The sequence below is a fragment of the Schistocerca serialis genome, chromosome 3, assembly GCF_023864345.2.
Source record: "Schistocerca serialis cubense isolate TAMUIC-IGC-003099 chromosome 3, iqSchSeri2.2, whole genome shotgun sequence".
Lineage (NCBI taxonomy): Eukaryota > Metazoa > Arthropoda > Insecta > Orthoptera > Acrididae > Schistocerca > Schistocerca serialis.
Genome location: NC_064640.1, coordinates 624,912,101 through 624,930,543, shown reverse-complemented (window position 1 = coordinate 624,930,543; position 18,443 = coordinate 624,912,101).

Sequence of the window (18,443 nt, the reverse complement as noted above, 5' to 3'; positions counted from 1 at the left end):
TAATTTACCGGGCATAAATTGTTTACTGTTCTGTAAAATATTGCACCAGGGATAATGCAGCAACTCTCAGGCAGGGGATGAATTGGTTACCATTCAAAAGCCGCTGGAAATCGCACTGGCTGCTTTCAAGCGACTGGAAACTTCTTCAAATGAGTGTGAAGGGGGGCTAGCAAGAGTTGTATACCACAGGTGCCAAAAGTATCTCAACCACTATACTCTCCTGTGGACATTGCCTCTCCTACAGGAAATACAAGCGTCATCATTATCCTGGACTGTGAGTAGCATGTCAATGTCGGGTCTAGGCGTCCTGTACAGGGTTAGCCAGGGACCAAGGAGGTCTCAGGGTGCTGTACCGATCTATTTAACAAACAAATTCGTGGTGCTGTCCTTCACTGAAACTGAAATTAAGCCAATTGGACTCGCTTCGCCTCTTTTGGGGAATCTCTTTGTCCTATATCAAGTGGAGCAAACACAGAAGGGTAGGGTCTAATAATCTTCAGCAATTCAAATGTATGGTGAATAATGATACCCCTTAAGGAAATGGCAACAAAGGATGGGAAGCAACACCAGGTACAATCAGCGTGTGTGCCTGAAGGCCTCATTCAGCATGTTGAAGAGGCAATTCAAATGGTTCAGATGGCTCTAAGCACTACGAGACTTAACATCTGAGGTCATCATTCCCCCAGACTTAGAACTATTTAAACCTAACTAACCTAAGGACGTCACACACATCCATGCCCGAGGCAGGATTCGAACCTGTGACCGTAGCAGCAGCGTGGTTCCGGACTGAAGCCCCTAGAAACGCTCGGCCACAGCGGCTGGTGAAGAGGCAATTCCTTCAGCCATTGAGTGAATAGGTTGCAACCACCTACAGGTTGTGACATACTTTCTAACAAATGATGTCTGTCGTCTAGGATCCGACGTAACGCTTGGATCATTCCAGCGATTAGTAGAGAGCGTTGAGAATACTAGCCTTGCTCATGGAGTTTCAACGAAGCTCACAATCTGCAGCATTTTCCCCAAAACGTACCATGGTCTCCTTATTTGTAGGCGAGTGGAAGGCTTGAACTAGAGACTCCAAGGGTTCTGTGACGTACTAGGTTGTGACCTCCTAGAATTGGCCCTTAGGGCTGATAGTTGTAGACCACCCCCCAAAATAGGTCAGGTTCGCACCATACACAAGAGGCAGATACGCAGGTAGCTGACTGTGTGTGCGGTGCACAGAAAGAAGGGTTTATTAGATTAGGCAACTCTCTATGCAGCCCAATGACGATAGTTGTACGAAACTACAAAATATCAGTGTAAGATCAAAATAAATGCCTCCCAGAGATGAGAGTATCAAAATCCTGGTGGTTAAATGCCAAAGCATTCTTAACAAAGTGCCAGAGTTCGAAGCATTCCTATAAACGCTGAAGCGTTCATGATACCAGGCATGAAAATCTGGTTAAAACCTGAAGCTGATAGTAGTGGAAAATTAGGCGTATACCAAAAGGATAGAGAAATTGGAAATTAGGGTGGTGTATTTGTGGTAGTAGACAAGAAGCCCAAATCTATTGAGGGTGAAGTTGAAGCTCTGGCATACGACTTTTTACATAGCGGTAAGGAGAGGTCGGCTAGAGACTGGTGCAGCAAGACTTCATACACAACAGTAAGGAGAGGTGGGCTACAGAGTGGTAGAGCAACTGCCTTCATAGGAAAGCTGGATGGGAGCTGAAATGATTAACGAGAAAGTTAATATAGTAAAAAGAAGATTTACATAACTTGTATTTCTCCAAATGTCTGAACACTCATGACAAATTATTCAGAAACATACAGAATCCAGCTACCACAACGTCAAGAAGGGCGAAGCACGAACTCAAGTGTCGTAGGAGAGGCAGAGGGCACTCACAGTACAGAGCTGTTGGAGGTGTGGCTCAGCAAACACACATCGCTGGGTCTGTGGGACTGTTGTCAGCATTAGATGGAAACTTGTCATCTTTTACTAATGGTGTGGTATCACTAGACAATACTGCAGAAGTTGCACTGACTCAGTACCAAGGGTGGGCAAAAAATTGTAATAGTGTCCTTTTACAGACCGTCAGATTCTCCTCCTGGCGTAGTAGAAAGTTAAGAGAAAACCTCTGTTTGCTTGTACATTAGTCCCATAATGATACTATAATCACTGAAGTAGACTTTAATCATCCAACGATCAATTGGGATGACTGTAGTATTGTTGCTGTTGGGCATGACAAGTCATCCTGTCAAATATTACTTAATGTCTTCTCTGTGAACTACCTGCAACAGGTAGCTCAGAATCTCACACATGTGGAAATATGAGATCTAATAGTAACAAACTGACCTGACCTTTTTTAGAAAGTCCTCATTGAAACTGTTATCAGTGACAATGAGGCAGTAATGGCAACAATGAATACCAAAACACAAAGGGAAACTAAAGCAAGTGGAAAGAGTTATATGTTCAGCAATCTAGACAGAGACACAATACGGATGTATCTCAGTGAGGAACTTGAAACTTTAGCTCAGGTCAGGAGCATGTAGAGGAACTGTGGCTCAGGTTTGAAGGAATGGTAAATCATGCACTGGATGGTTATCTAAACAGTAGGGTAGTTAATAATAATATATATCATCAATAGTATACAGCCACTGTAAAGAAATTTCTAAATAAACTGAGCTTTGCTCATAAAAAATTTAAAACAAAGCATAGGGTTATAGATAAAGAGATGCCAAAAGAAATGTACTTGACAGTAGTAGATGAAAAATGGGGTCTCTGCCCAACTTTACGAAAAATTAGGTAAATCATTAATTTTTTACTGAATATTTTTTAATAGTTTTAATCAGTGCAGTGATCAGAAAAACTGTGAAATTCAACTGAATTTGAAAATACCTAAAAATTAGTAAACTATAAATTTTAATTGAACAGTATAAAGAAAAAAGTCCTACATACAAAAAAATTACAATTTTTAGATTAAAAAATTGCTGAAAAACAAAGGAATAAGTTTTTAAATTTTTTTAGTATTTAGTAATTCTATATCCACAGGACACACATAATACTATAGCCTTCAAAAAATTAAAATCTTAATTTATGGTAAAAAATTTAAGTTCCTGGGGCTGCACACATGTCTAATATTAAATACTATATAAAAATTAATTCTAACTAATTTATATTTTATAAAACAACATTAAAAATATAAATGCATTTTTCATTTTTGAAAATCAAATAAAGATGTTGCCTTATAAATGAGAGAGCAGTTAGAAAAATTCACTGTGGTTAAACATTTTTTGACTATTGAAAGATAAATAGTTTAAGAAAATATTATAAGTTAAGAAAAGAGAAGTTAATTAATTTTATAATTAAACATACTACCACTCAGAGAAAACTCAAACTACCAATTTGGAGTGAGTTAACTTATTCTATTATTGGAAATAGTGATGAAATTTTTAAAACTGATGAAGTTAAACTATTAAAAGAAAAATTTCCTTTTTCCAATAACATATATTTGTAAAAATAAAAAACAGAAAAACAGTTAATCAGTATTCAGTTAGAAAAGAAAATGTAAATAGATTACAAACTATAAATTTCGAAGATACTATTAACCCATTTGAGCATAATTATTTCTTAAATGCATCAAAGCAAAAAATTATGGAAAGAGTGAAAGAAAATTTAAAATTATATAATTTATTGAAAATAACACTTCATTGTGAGTACAGAATGTAGACCGATTATGCAATTATGCAATATGGGCAGCAAACAAAACACTACATGATTACTACAGGAAAAGATTTCATTTATAAATAGCAAAAATGTCTAATTATCAAGCTTACGGCTCAGGCAGGACATTAAATACAAGTATTGGTGTACAATTAGCAATTAATAAATATAGTTTGTTAAGAGGATCATTTATATTGGTTTGTCAGAAAAATAAAACAAAAATAGACTTGTATTAATGTAAAAATATTGGTTACAACGTTTTTATAGTCTATAGCTTCAGTACTAAATTCTGTACATCGACAAAACTGTAAAAATCCTTTCAGAACAAGTAATTAGAAAAATTTTGCTACAGTGCTTACAGAAAAAAATGTTTCATTTCCTGTTGCAGTTGATGATATTTCAAAAACTGAGACTATAATTAATACATCTATTAATGTTTATTATTTTGATGAAAAGGTTCACGTATTTCTATTAAAAATTAGAAAATTTAAGAAAAAACGTATGCATTTCTTATAGTTTAAAGAAGAAAATAACTCACACTATTATTGGGCTTCTTTAACCTCAGTTATCAGAGCATGAAGAATGAAAATTTAATTATGATTTGCCTTTAGTACATTTCAGTATTGAAGAAAAATTAAATGACCACGCAAAAAATTAAATAATAAACCATTAAAAGTAGACCTACCAGAGAAAGGCTCATACATAAGTTTTAAAATTGACAACATATTCAAAAAGTTCCTTTTATTTTATACACAGATTTTGAAACTTTGTTATAAAAATTAATTAAAGAATACTCTGAATCAACAGCATGTGATGGTAATTAATGGTTTCTATAGAGAAAAATTAGCTGATATATATAAACAAAGCAATGAACAAACGTGTAAAATTGAATTGTAATTAAAATTAAATAACCAACCATATGCTGCAAAATAACAGAAAAATGAAACCAGTGTTTTTGTTATTATTCTAAATATATAAATGGACACTATAAAACCCCATAGCGTATAGCAGACCAAACTCTCATAAAATTATAGAAATTATGGAAAAAGAGGTTGAGGAAATTGGCAGAATTTTTCTGAAGAAGAAGAAATGAAAGCTTTAATTTCTGACAGACAACCAAGACATAATAAATGTAAAATTTGTCTTTTTGTGGAAAACATTATATAAAACATAAAAACCAGTTGTCATCATTATCATTTAATATGGAAAAATGTAAATCCACTATGTAATATTGTAATTTGAAACTTAAGCACCTATTTTTGTACCAGTTTATTTACATGATTTATCAGGATATAGTTATGAATCATTTCAGAAAGATCTTGGTCACAATGCAAATTAAACAGATTTAATACCAAATAATGAAGTTAGATATATTAGTTTTAGGAAAAAAAACAGAACTGTCAAAAATGCAATCATTGACACATTTAAATTTATGGCTTCATAACTTTTCATGAACTTCCTTTAAATTTCAAAAAAAAGAAAACATATTAAAAATTTTTGCCATAAGATCTAGCAAATTTTGTGTTTATAAAATGTGTTGATCTTTATCTTTATATAGGTAGTTGGGAAAGATTTGAAGAAAATGAACTTCCATCAAAACAAGAAATTTATAATAAATCAAATGAATGCAATATTAGTGAAGAAGACTGTAAACAGCCTAAACTAACTTGGGAAAAATTTAATATAAATAATTTATGTCAATATCATAATTTACATTTAAAAACTGACGTTGTATTATTAGCTGATGTTTCTGAAATTATTATAAATATTTGTATAAAAACTTATGATTTAGTTTTTTGTTGGCACTTTACTCTCCAGGCTATTTTTCGTTACAATGTTGAAACGACTGGACAACCTCTTGATTTCTTACATAGTTATGGTATGATATTATTGGTTGAAAAAGGCATAAGAGGAGGCATGTCGCAATATTGTAAAAGGTATGTCAAAGCAAATAACAAATGACTGAAAATTATTATAAAACTATCATTTTTTTGATATACTTGGATTGCAAATAATTTATAAGATTATATTAGGGGTCAGCCTTCCAAAAACATGTCAGGAACTAAAGAAAAAACGATTAACTACTTTAGATAACAAATATAATTACATTATCTATCACAAAAAACTTAAACAATAATTATCTCTATGGATGTAATTAACAAAAATACACAAAGTTTCAGCAATGTGATTTGTTCAAATAGTATGTAGATTTAAATACAGAAGTGACAACTAAATCAAAAAAATTGTTTTCAAAAAGATTTTTACGAGTTAAGGTATAATTCAGTATTCAGGAAGCGACAGGGAATGTAATAAAAAGGCAATCTATAAAATTAGTGTCACATTCAGATATATTTTATAAACTTATAGCGAAACCTTATTTTAAAAATAAAACAACTTACAGTGAAAATTTATTTGCTATATATATGAATAACACTTAAACTTTGTCAAATGAACCAATTTATATTGGAATGTGTATTCTTGATTTATCAAAAGAATTAGTGTATTATTTTCACTATAAAGTTGTGAAACCAAAATATGGAGAAAATATTGAACTTTATTGTCAAGATACTGGTAGTTGTATTTATAATACAAAATCTGAAGATTTCTATGAAGATATGAAAAAATGATTGATAAATTTGATACTAGTGATTATTCAGCAATTAACATTTACAATACTCCTCAAGTTAATAAAAAGGACTAGGAAAAATGAAAGACAAATGTAATGGAAAAATAATATCAGAATTTTGTGGTGTAAGAGCAAAATCGTTTGCTTATAAAATTGATTACAAGGAAGAGAAAAAATCTAAAAGGGTTAAAAAAATGTTGTTGAAATTAAAATAATTTTACAGGACTATAAAGTTTGTTTGTTGAACAATAAGGTACAACATAGAACTTTGTGTTTAATATGAAGCTTTAAAAACGAAATTTATACTGGCAACATTAATAAAAATCCATAAGTTCACACAATAATAAAAGATATCTTTAACCAAATAAAATAGATACATTATCATATGGACTTTAAAAAATAGTTAATTAGCTGTCACTGATAAAATTTTCATAGAAATTTTTGATAATTGAATAAATATATGGAATTAATAATATTATTATAAATTTTCTTATTTTTGTTATATTCTAGAATACATTTTTTTTCCATTTGCATGAATATTTGTCCTTAGGCGTTGGATTCTTATCAAAACAAACTGACAGTTCAATTTCTACATTTATACATTTTTTAAAAATTTAGGTTTTCATCATTTTTTGAATATAGGTTTTCATTATTTTTAATTGATAGTAATATTTTTGAGTATTCACCAGTCAGAATTCGCTTTATATGGTCTTTTTAATAATGTTTACAAACAGGAAACCAGGAAGTAGGTTTTTATTAAATAATTTTTGTGATATCCATATAAAAATTTCTACATATTGTTCTACAGCTATATTTTGAACATTTCTGTGAATTAAAATTACCAACTGATTTGTTAACACCTCAATTTTTATAATCTTAGCTTCCATTAACTAAAAAAAATTTAGTAGGCAAAAATAGTATTTAAAAATGTCATTAAAAAGTTTCCTGCCAAGTATACGAACAAATCAAAGACAAGAAACTTGTATGTAATGGTAAAACAGTACTTATTTTAGGTGATTAAAATAAAAAGTCTTGGTTTCATGCAAATCAAATTGCTGATGTTGTATGACATGAATGCCCTCTTATTATTCATGTTATAAAGGAATATTTTAAAAGATGGGAAAATTTCAGTAGTATTAAAAAACTGCTACCTAAATCTGTGCAAAAATCAAATAACTTTATCAATGAGCCATTTATATACAGTTTAGTTCTGATATGCTGGATACATTTGGTAGAAGATTTAAGATATTGGTTTTATGAAGATGTTTTACCATCTATTAGAAAACATAGGGAGTATAAAATTAGAAAGGAAATAATAAATTCATACAGATACCAAATAGAACAAAACATTATGGAATATAAATAAAAATACAAAACTAATGAAACTGGGGGAGAGACAAATAGAAAATTTAGAGATAAGGTTATATTTCTTCAGAGATAACAAACAAAAAAATGTTTAAGTAAAAAGAACATCACCACACATGCTTATTTTAACAAATAATGAAGAAACAAGGCCAACATAGGTGTTGAATTGTGTGAGAAGACTCATATAGGTTTGGTAACAAGACTTTTGAATTTATTTTGTAAATAGAAAGAATTCAAAAAGCAAGATCGCTTAAATACTGTTTACTGGATAACCAGATCATCGGATCTGAATGTAGATTAACATTTATAAACCATTAGTATATAACGATACATGAGGTAGACCAGCCAATGTAAAATTTTGTTTTGGAACTCCATCGTAATCATTTATAGGTCAATTCATGTTTACAGCCTTCTCTCACAAAATCAAAAATAAACCTTATTAACCTCAAAGGTCTCAACCAATTTCTTATTAAGTTGTTTGAGTATATTTTCTATTATTTGATCTATTTTTCTATTTTTAATCTGTTTTTCTAATCCATGTTTATTAATTTTTCATTCAAATTTCTATTTTTTCCTAATTCTTCGTATTTTATTTGTACTTTTTGTCAAAATTCCATTTATTAAACTTAAAATATCATTAAATTTGCAATTATCTGTGCTGTCAGCTCCAATAATAGAGAAGCTCATACAGAGTTGAATATGATGAGGATGAACCCAATCATCTCCAATATTTATATTAATCTCTGTGTTCTTGTTGAGAAGATTAGGTTATTTTTAGTCTTCTCATTCACAGGTAATTAGTAAAATGATTAGTTCTCCATCTCATTCATTTATGAAGCACAAAAATTTATTACTTAATTTTGTTAAATGGCTTTACAGTAGTATTACTGGAGTCAATCGGATTATCATTTTCTTTAGTTACACTTATTTCCAAGTCCTCAATTTTTTTGTGAAGTGGAATAAATACAGGATAATTTGGTTCATGAATTAGTGACCTCACAACTTTGTATTGGGTCTGAATGAAGAAATAATATTAATTTCTTGATGAAAGTGATCAGTATGCTCCACAAATACTCCAACTGCTCTATTGAAATTTGTGTTGATTAATTAGAATGGAATAATTTTAGGAACATCGTTAGCAATAGTCTTTTCATTAGCAAGAAGAATCCAAGTAAGATTCCAATACTATCATATGCAGTATATCACCACTTTCAGTAATAACTCTATTTAAAATTTCATTTTCTCTTGGCTTTTTTCAATGAATAAATTTTTGTAATCTTTTCAAAGTATAATGACCAACAGGAATTTCTATTGTCTCTCCATCACAAGATAATTAATTATTTTAAAATGTAATATTTGTAGTTAAAATTGTATAGAAACCAAGTAGTGCAACATTGCTATAAAAGTTTTGGGTGGGTAGAGTCTATTTTTTGAGAACTTAGTTTTTTGAGGACTTAGTTAAAGAAAACTGATTGGGAACCAAAAATAAGAATTCCAGAGAAGAAATAAAACAGAAATGTTTTAAGCTCTTATGTAATTCTGTTCACTGTGCAACAGTAGGGCCAAGTGGATGGGAAGAAACAACATTTAAGATTGACAGTTACATTCTAGCTCCAGGTTAGTTAAATTGTAAAAAAATCAGTCATTCATATGTTTACTCTAAAAGTTTGCATCAGCCAATATATCAATAATTTATAAAAATTTACTAGAACACTGGAGATAAAAATAATGAGAAAAATGTAACATTTATTGACAATAATGAAGAAATTATACTCCTAGATGACTGATGACTACAAATATTTCAGTAGAGGCAAATACAAAGAAATAGCCTTTTTCATTTAGCTTTGAAATATTCGAATATTCCGAAACAACTAAGGAGAGATAATCTTAATTTTGTAGATATTTTTAGACAAGATGAAATAAATTTAAATAATCTATATGGTAAATATGTTGTTGGTGATTTAAAGTTTTATGATTTTGTATTTTGGAACAATCAGTTTTGACTTTTGCAATAGATGTGACTAGAAATCCCAATGAAGTTAAATACAGAAATCAAATTAAAGTTTGTTTATATCATCATACATTAAAAATAATTTGTTAATGTTTATTGTCTATAGTAAATTTTTGCAAAATATGACCCAGAAATTGTTACAAAAGTTGGACAAAATAGAAAGAAAAAGGAGGAATTAAAAGAAAAATTTAAAAATGGAAAGAAGAACCAAGAACAGAATATGAAAAATATAAAAAAGGTGATCAATGAATTATGATGCAACTGAACAAGTAAAACAAGAAATTTAAGGTTTAAGGTACAATGCAATGAAAGCTGTTGATGAAAACAATACTTAGAAGGATTTAATGATATATCACCATTCAAAAAATATGGTTATACATTAATTGAAAATGAAATACTGGATGCACTGAATAAATATGAAGAGACAAAAGAACAAAAAACAAAAGATGTTGGACAAGCATTAAAAATGAACAGAAGATGAAGATTGTTGGAATATATCAACAACAGTGAAGATAAAGTTTTCAGATTGAGATCTGTCCATTATTTTAAATACGTTGGTTCTTTGCCAGTTCAAATCAATGGAGATGAATCAACTACTGATGAAAAAACATGTGATGCTAGAGATGGACTAATGAATATTTTAACTAGAAAAAGATTACTATTAGTGATATGGGCACAAAATTTGATATTACAGATTAATCAAATTGTGCCGATATTTTGTTCCATTCTGGACAGTATATCCTGATAAGGAACCTAATAAAATTAAATCAAGTAAAGATTTTAAAACCAACAATTAGATAAAAGAAATTGTTGATGTCTACTTTGCAAAATTAAAACAAGTAGAATCAAGTACAAATTCTTCAATATCAGATGAGAAAAAGTGAAAGTTTGTAAAAAAGATACAGGAGATCAGTTTTAGATGAATGATGTTCGAGATTTAATCGATAAATTATCAGTAATTCTAGGAGACAGATCAGCAGGAAAATAGTATCATAATGAAAAGTAGTAACAACAAAAATGTTAGGAAATAAATTTAATGATTTCATAATCAGCAGTCAAAAGGAAATTCGATACTTGATTAGAGTTTTGTATAATCTACCCCATGCAATTTGTAAATCTGAAAAACATGGGAATGGATTAGTAAATTGGGCTTCAAATAACTGGCCAGTGCCACAGGTGCATCTACTAGGATTTATGTACTGTAGACCATTCAGTAAACTAGATGAAAGGCTATTGTGTGGTGATAAGGGTGCAAATCTCTTAGATGAAGCATGCAAAAAACATGACATTGCATTCACAGATAAAAAAGATTTAGAATCTAGACACCAAGCTGACAAAGAAGTTCAATTAGCTGCAAAAGAGAGAACATGAGAATGAATGCTAAAGATGTTTCACTTGTTGAAAAATTCGCTGCAACAACAAATAATGAAAAAATTTACGAATATTATACAGATCTCCACTCCCTGTTCATTGACTTTAAAAACAAACCTTCAGTAGTATTAATAGACCAGCATTGTATAAACGGTTGAAAGAATTGGGCATCTGTGATAAACTGAGAAGGTTGATCGAGCTAACAATGAAGGATACAAAAGCAGAAGTAATAGTGAATAACAGAATGACCAGGTAGTCTGACTTTGAGGATGGAGTGAAACAAGCTGATGGCCTCTCTGCAGTCCTGTTTAACTTAGCACTGCATAGTACGATGCAAAAACTAGATAAAAGAGGAACAATAATGATGAAGTCTAGCGAGATACGTGCATGTGCGGATGATATTGCCGTCGTGACAACGGATGTAATATCGCTTAAAGAAATATACGGACAAATGGAAGCAGAAGGAACAAGAATTGGACTTACTGTAAGCGAAAGCAAGACAAAATATATGGTTATGTCCAATTGTGAAACTAGAAGAACACCACACGACCTGAAAATCTTTGATAAATGCTTAAAATCTGTTAGATGCTTCCAATGTTTAGGTGACCTCCTAACCAATGATAATAGTATGAGACAACGTATTGAAGAAAGATTCCAACCAGGAAGCAAAATGCTGTCTCAGAGACAGCAATACTACTATCACACAAATCGAGTTCTGATACCTCATGCTGCACACTGGCCATGTTTGACATAATTAGAAATTTCGAACATGTCATTATGCTCACACTCTTCATCGGAGAGGTTCTACTCTCAGCAGGAGACATAACAGGCTCTTTGAGCAATAACAAAAAAATAATCACATATTTTTTAGAATGAGGAGATAAAAAGAAAAATGGACCACATTCGCCCCTTACAAAATCAACAGTATGAAAAGGCAACCCAAAAGTAAGTAACTCCCCACAACTACATACACAAAAATATACTCACCAATATACGAAGCAGCGCAAAAACACAAACATATAATGTAAAAAAAGACAACGCCACTGCAATAACGCTATAGTTTAAATACACAATTTACATGACTCCTAAAAAGAAGAAATTATTGCTCACAAATTCTTTGTGGTTAGGTGGTACCATTCATCTTAAACTGGCTAGTTTATATAACTGAAATTACGTGGATGGTTATCAGAAGAATTCTGGAGAGATGTCAAAGACCCTAGGCAGGGATCGCCAGATGAAAGTTACCTGTTTCTCCACACACAGTTCGTAGGTAGGGAACACTAGGTGAACGTTAACTGCTTGTTCGCATCATCTATCTGCCTTGTTCTATGACATTGACTTCTAATGGTTGAATATACTCATCGTTTCAACTTCGTTAAGCTTCCAAGTTTGTTGTTCCTAGTGGAATTTAGCTATGATCAGGTTTTTATACATTAAGCTTGTAACACTTGTTTACTCTACAATAGAGCTTAACAGGTAACATGTAGATGCAAACATGAAGCGAAATGTGGCGTTACAGACACAAACAGATAGCTTAAGAACGAGATATTCGATGTATTTTCATCTTTTACTGACATTCAAAATTTCTCCCAGAATAGACATGATTAATAACGGGGCATACATCATCCACAATAGAGCTTAACGGGTAACATGTAGATGCAAACATGAAGCGAAATGTGGCGTTACAGGCACGAACAGATAGCTTAAGAACGAGATATTCGATGCACTTTCATCTTTTACTGACATTCAAAATTTCTCCCAGAATAGACATGATTAATAATGGGGCATACATCATCCATTTAACATCCCCGCCAATGGACGAGATCGATAACGGTTTGGACGCATTACAGCTACGGATAGACAGGCGCCACCAGAGGTGTGAGTGATGGGTCATGTTGGCACAGCCACAAGCAGCGCGGAGCTAGGCAGTTTACAAAAAAAATCAGTTTGGGGGGGGGTTGGATTTTTCTCTTGTTCATCATTCTCTGCTGTTTGGAAACATGTAGGTCCTGTAAGAAGTAATTACATGGAGCAAACATGTACTCTGGGTGTCTTAATCTAATGTTTGGCCCTTTCTCAGCACTTAACCTATTGTTCTGTTAAGTGGTTTTCCATGTCACCCCCAATTTGCTTAAACTATTCTATCGCCTTTGATACCAAATTAAGTAATTTGTAACGTCATCCCACCATTTTCTTTTACAGTTTTCGAATTTCACATGCTTCTGAACGCCATTTCTGGCGCATTCTTCTTTGCCACCCATCCCCTTAAACTATTGTACTGCGTTTTACATAAAAATTATACAAATTAACCTAGTATTCTGTACTTAACCTGCTGTTCTGCTCCATGTCACGCACTCACCCACACCATCCCCTTAACTACTGTACCACTAACAACACATTGATATTAAAAATGTATGCAAATTCATTAAATCTTTATTTTTCACGTGTATGGGATAGTTTCATTTAATTCGCAAAATCATATTGGTCGGTAAAATCGATGGAATACAGTTTAATCAAAAGATCGCTAATAAAAAACATATCCCCCCACTCGACGCCCGACGCTGCCGCCGATCCTGCCCCCGCCGTCGCCGCCGCCGCTGCCCCTGGCCCCGACCCTACCCGGCCTCGGTAGCCACAGCATCGTTTTGGCGTCCATAGGCCGCCCTCCGTCAGGTTAGGGCTGCAGCAACCAGGCTGCTCGCAGCTGCCGATTCCGCAGCGTCTCCTCCTCCGCCGTCATGTTCTCACCGATCACGTGAGGTACAGCACACAGCCCTGTCTACCTCGTCACAGAACTTCAAGGCGCGCTCACACCTATCTCATATGAGAAATGCCTCTGGGCATCACGTGTGTTTACCGTTGCTGACGCTATACCTGTGAATACTGATATCACAGAGCGCACTATAGAAAGCTGTTCCAGAATAGCACAGGCTGTTTTCTCCCTAGCTATCCTAATGGGACATGCAAGCTGCATCCCGCTGTGCTTACCTGCTCCAGTGTGACTGACACCTCGCTGCAAAACGTCTGCGTGGCAGCTCACCATGTCAATGTTATACTGACGTTGCATGGCTGTGTAAAATAAGATCCAAGTCGACCTCTCGGAAATTGTATAGTGTCCCACAAATAGTTAACGGTCGCTTTTGTAGGAGCTTTTATGATGTCTCAGCTTGTCTTATGGAAATTCTTGTCCTAACAGAACCTGTTTACGAAAATAACGCAGAATAACGCCGAATGCATTCCTCCTGATGGTTCTAATGTGGCACACCGTCCATCAAGTGTTACCCTTCCTGCTTTCAACATACACAAACGTTCTCACTGCTATGTAGAGACTCATACCCCAGCACAAAGGATGTCTTGTGAATGAATGGGGAATATGATTGGTGCGTATCGAATTCACCTGCCGAATTACTGATGCCACCTGTGTGGAAGCACTGACTGCCATTTTTTTTTCTTTCTGCAGATGAGACTTTCAGTTGCAAAAAACTATTTTACGCTGATCGCCATACTGCACTAACAACTAAACCGTGCAAAGTGGTGTACAGATCGTCAAATACGGAAAGACTCTTACTCAATCACACTGCTCTCCCACTGAGGACAGGGGCTTGAATATTAGAGCGCGAAACAGTTCTCCAACCCAGAAATGTATCTGCGTGTACCGTGTAGATGTAGTAAACATGCAATTCGTATCCTGCGCCATACAAAGTAAGCCCTTTTACATCATTCGTACATATACCACGAAGACAATTAGCACCATACTTATACTCGCAGCACTAGATATTTACGGCGAGGTCATGCAGGCATCCACCACCAACACGTGGACAGAGCGCGCTCAGTGGATCGAAGTCATTCTTAGAACTCGTCTACAAATTCGGCCTCGTTTCCCCCCTCAGCACAAACTCGTCACTGTTTGTGGCCCGGACCTGCTTGTTTGCTTGCTTGCTTTTCGACACCCATCTCCAGACTCTGGGATTACAAGAACACATGTATTTTCGAATGGTTTACTATAAAATTATACCATTTTCCCAGTACTTCTCGATATCAAGCACATAGCAGTAGCCTACCGATCGCTCGCACAACGTAATTCAGAAGATATAGACTGGAAATTATTTCTCTACAAACCCCAAACTTTAGCGAGGTGGAGCGTGCTGTAGACCACTGAATAACTAAAAATTTTTCCTATCTGCATGGACCTTTACGTGAGAAATCGAAACAAATAGAGGAAAATGATATTTCCACTCACGAATCCCGCTGTCGGTGATGTAACAGATTCCAAATCATCCCTATAATTTACAAAGCCAACTAAGTTGTTTCTCATGTCTAGAGAACTGGCAAACGTGGCTTTCACATGCTAGATGCACACACCAAAATCGATGTTCCCTCAACTAAATAAAGGCGCGAAATGTGCAGAAGCAGTCAACCGATAATCTACATGGGAGGGAATGACGGTCCAGTGCAAACACACATCCCCATTCAATCTTCTCAAATTTCCATGCGATCACGAAAGCTGCCCAACACATACTAAATATTAGTTTGCTATGCTGCCGTCTAGAGGACGACACAATTAACTCAGTTACATTCCTCCATTCCAACAGACCTTTGCATTCGGAAGGTTCCTGTCGTTAGCTGGAAACTTGAATCAGGCCCACCACAGGCCACGCATAGACGGAATCATCCTACGAAGATGGTCACATATATATTTGATTGCTATACTTACAATTAAATGTTACGATTGCGGTTCAGTTGAATGACATCTGACAATGAGCGAAGTATCGGAAATGCATCCTGCTGACGGCTGTGGCTGTGGCTCTGCAAATAAATAAATCCGTGCCATTCTTATGAGTTGACATACTCTTCCCTTTCCTGTCACAGTACTTCACGTCAAATCCACACCTTCCTTACGACTGGACATAGTCATTTCCTTTGCACATGTCGGAACACAAACACATGCTTTATAAGCATGATGCTCAAGGTGAACCTATCACGCATCCCTGCTACTACTAAGTATAATACTTCAACACTGATTGCCTACGATACGAAATAATACTGAGAGAAAAATCAGCGATGGGTGGACATGTGTAATACGTTTTTCTTGTGAGTGGTACCACTGTGTCTTAGATAGATAGGCGTAATCGTCTTACAAACCGCCAGATGTTAAAAAACCAGATCTCAACTGTTACTGTCAGAAGCGGTCTTGGTTCTACAGGTGCTCAAAAGTATCCATGTTAAAAGCTGTACTTGCTTGCTGATTACCGAGACAGTGATCGTAAGATTGTATACACTACTGGCCATTAAAATTCCTACACCACGAAGGTGACGTGCTACAGATGCGAAATTTAACCGACAGGAAGAAGATGCTTTGATATGCAAATGATTAGCTGTTCAGAGCATTCACACAAGGTTGGGGCCGGTGATGACACCTACAACGTGCTGACATGAGGAAAGTGTCCAACCGATTTCTCATACAGAAGCAGCTGTTGACTGGCGTTGCCTGGTGAAACGTTGTTGTGATGCCTCGTGTAAGGAGGAGAAATCTGTACCATCACGTTTCTGGCTTTGATAAAGGTCGGATTGTAGCCTATCGTGATTGAGGTTTATCGTATCGCGACATTGGTGCTCGCGTTGGTCGAGATCCAATGACTGTTAGCAGAATATGGAATCGGTGGGTTCAGGAAGGTAATACGGAACGCCGTGCTGGATTCCAACGGCCTCGTATCACTAGCAGTCGAGATGACAGGCATCTTATCCGCATGGCTGCAACAGATCGTGCAGCCAAGTCTCGTTCCCTGAGTCAACAGATGGGGACGTTTGCAAGACAACAACCATCTGCACGAAAAGTTCGACGACGTTTGCAGCAGGATGGACTATCGGCTCAGAGACCACGGCTGCGGTTACCCTTGATGCTGCATCACAGACAGGAGCGCCTGCGATGGTGTACTCAACAACGAACCTGGGTGCACGAATGGCAAAACGTCATTTTTTCGGATGAATCCAGGTTCTGTTTACAGCATCATGATGGTCGCATCCATGTTTGGCTACACTGCAGTGAACTCACATTGGAAGCGTGTATTCATCATTGCCATACTGGCGTCTCACCCAGCGTGATGGAATGGGGTGCCATTGGTTACACGTCTCGGTCACCTCTTGTTCACACTGACGGCACTTTGAACAGTGGACGTTACATTTCAGATGTGTTATGCCTCGTGCCTCTACCCCTCATTCGATCCCTGCGAAAGCCTACATTTCAGCAGGATAATGCACGACCGCATGTTGCAGGTTCTGTACGGGCCTTTCTGGATACAGAAAATGTTCGACTGCAGCCCTGGCCAGCACATTCTCCAGATCTCTCACCATTTGAAATCGTCTGGTCAATGGTGGCCGAGCAACTGGCTCGTCATAATACGCCAGTCACTACTCTTTATGAACTGTGGTATCGAGTTGAAGCTGCATGGGCAGCTGTACCTGTACACGCCATCCAAGCTCTGTTTGACTCAATGCCCAGACGTATCCAGGCCGTTATTATGGCCAGAGGTGGTTGTTCTGGGTACTGATTTCTCAGGATCTATGCACCCAAATTGCGTGAAAATGTAATCACATGTCCGTTCTAGTATAACATATTTGTCCAATGAATACCCTTTCATCAACTGCATTTCTTCTTGGTGTAGCAATTTCAATGGCAAGTAGTGTATTATCAGACCAGAAGCAACCCATGATGCAGCCTCATCATAAAATCGTTCAATTTTGAAAGTGATTCAGCTAAGAAACGTGGTATGAAATCGCTATTTGCAACCCATTCACGCCGCCCCACCTAGCTATTTGTTCAGTATTTGTAACGTATTCTCTCTCGATACCATGTCACAGGTTCTGCGATATAAGCGATGACTGATTGAGAAGGATCACAAACAGTAGTAGTAGATGGTGTGCTGATTGAGGTCGTAAGAAAATGTACACTAACTTTTCAGATCTGTAGTGTTACGCTATCTGCTAGAAATCTATCAGAGAGTATATGTACTGCACTGTTTGTTTTTGCAGTATATGTATGAACGATGTTAAAGGGCTTACTTTGTATGGTGCAGGATACAAATTGCATGTTTACTGCATCTACATGGTACACAGTGGTATATTGCTAGGTTGGAGAACTGTTACGTGCTCTAATATTCAAGCTGCTTTCCTCAGTGGGAGAGCAGTGTGACTGAGTAAGAGTTTTTCCGTATTTGACGATCTGTAGGCCACTTTGCAGGGTTTAGTTGTCAGTGCAGTATGGCGATCAGTGTAAAATAGTATTTTGCCACTGAAAGTCTCGTCTACAGAAAGAAAAAATAGGCAGTCAGTGCTTCCACATCGGCGGCATCTGTAATTCGGCAGGT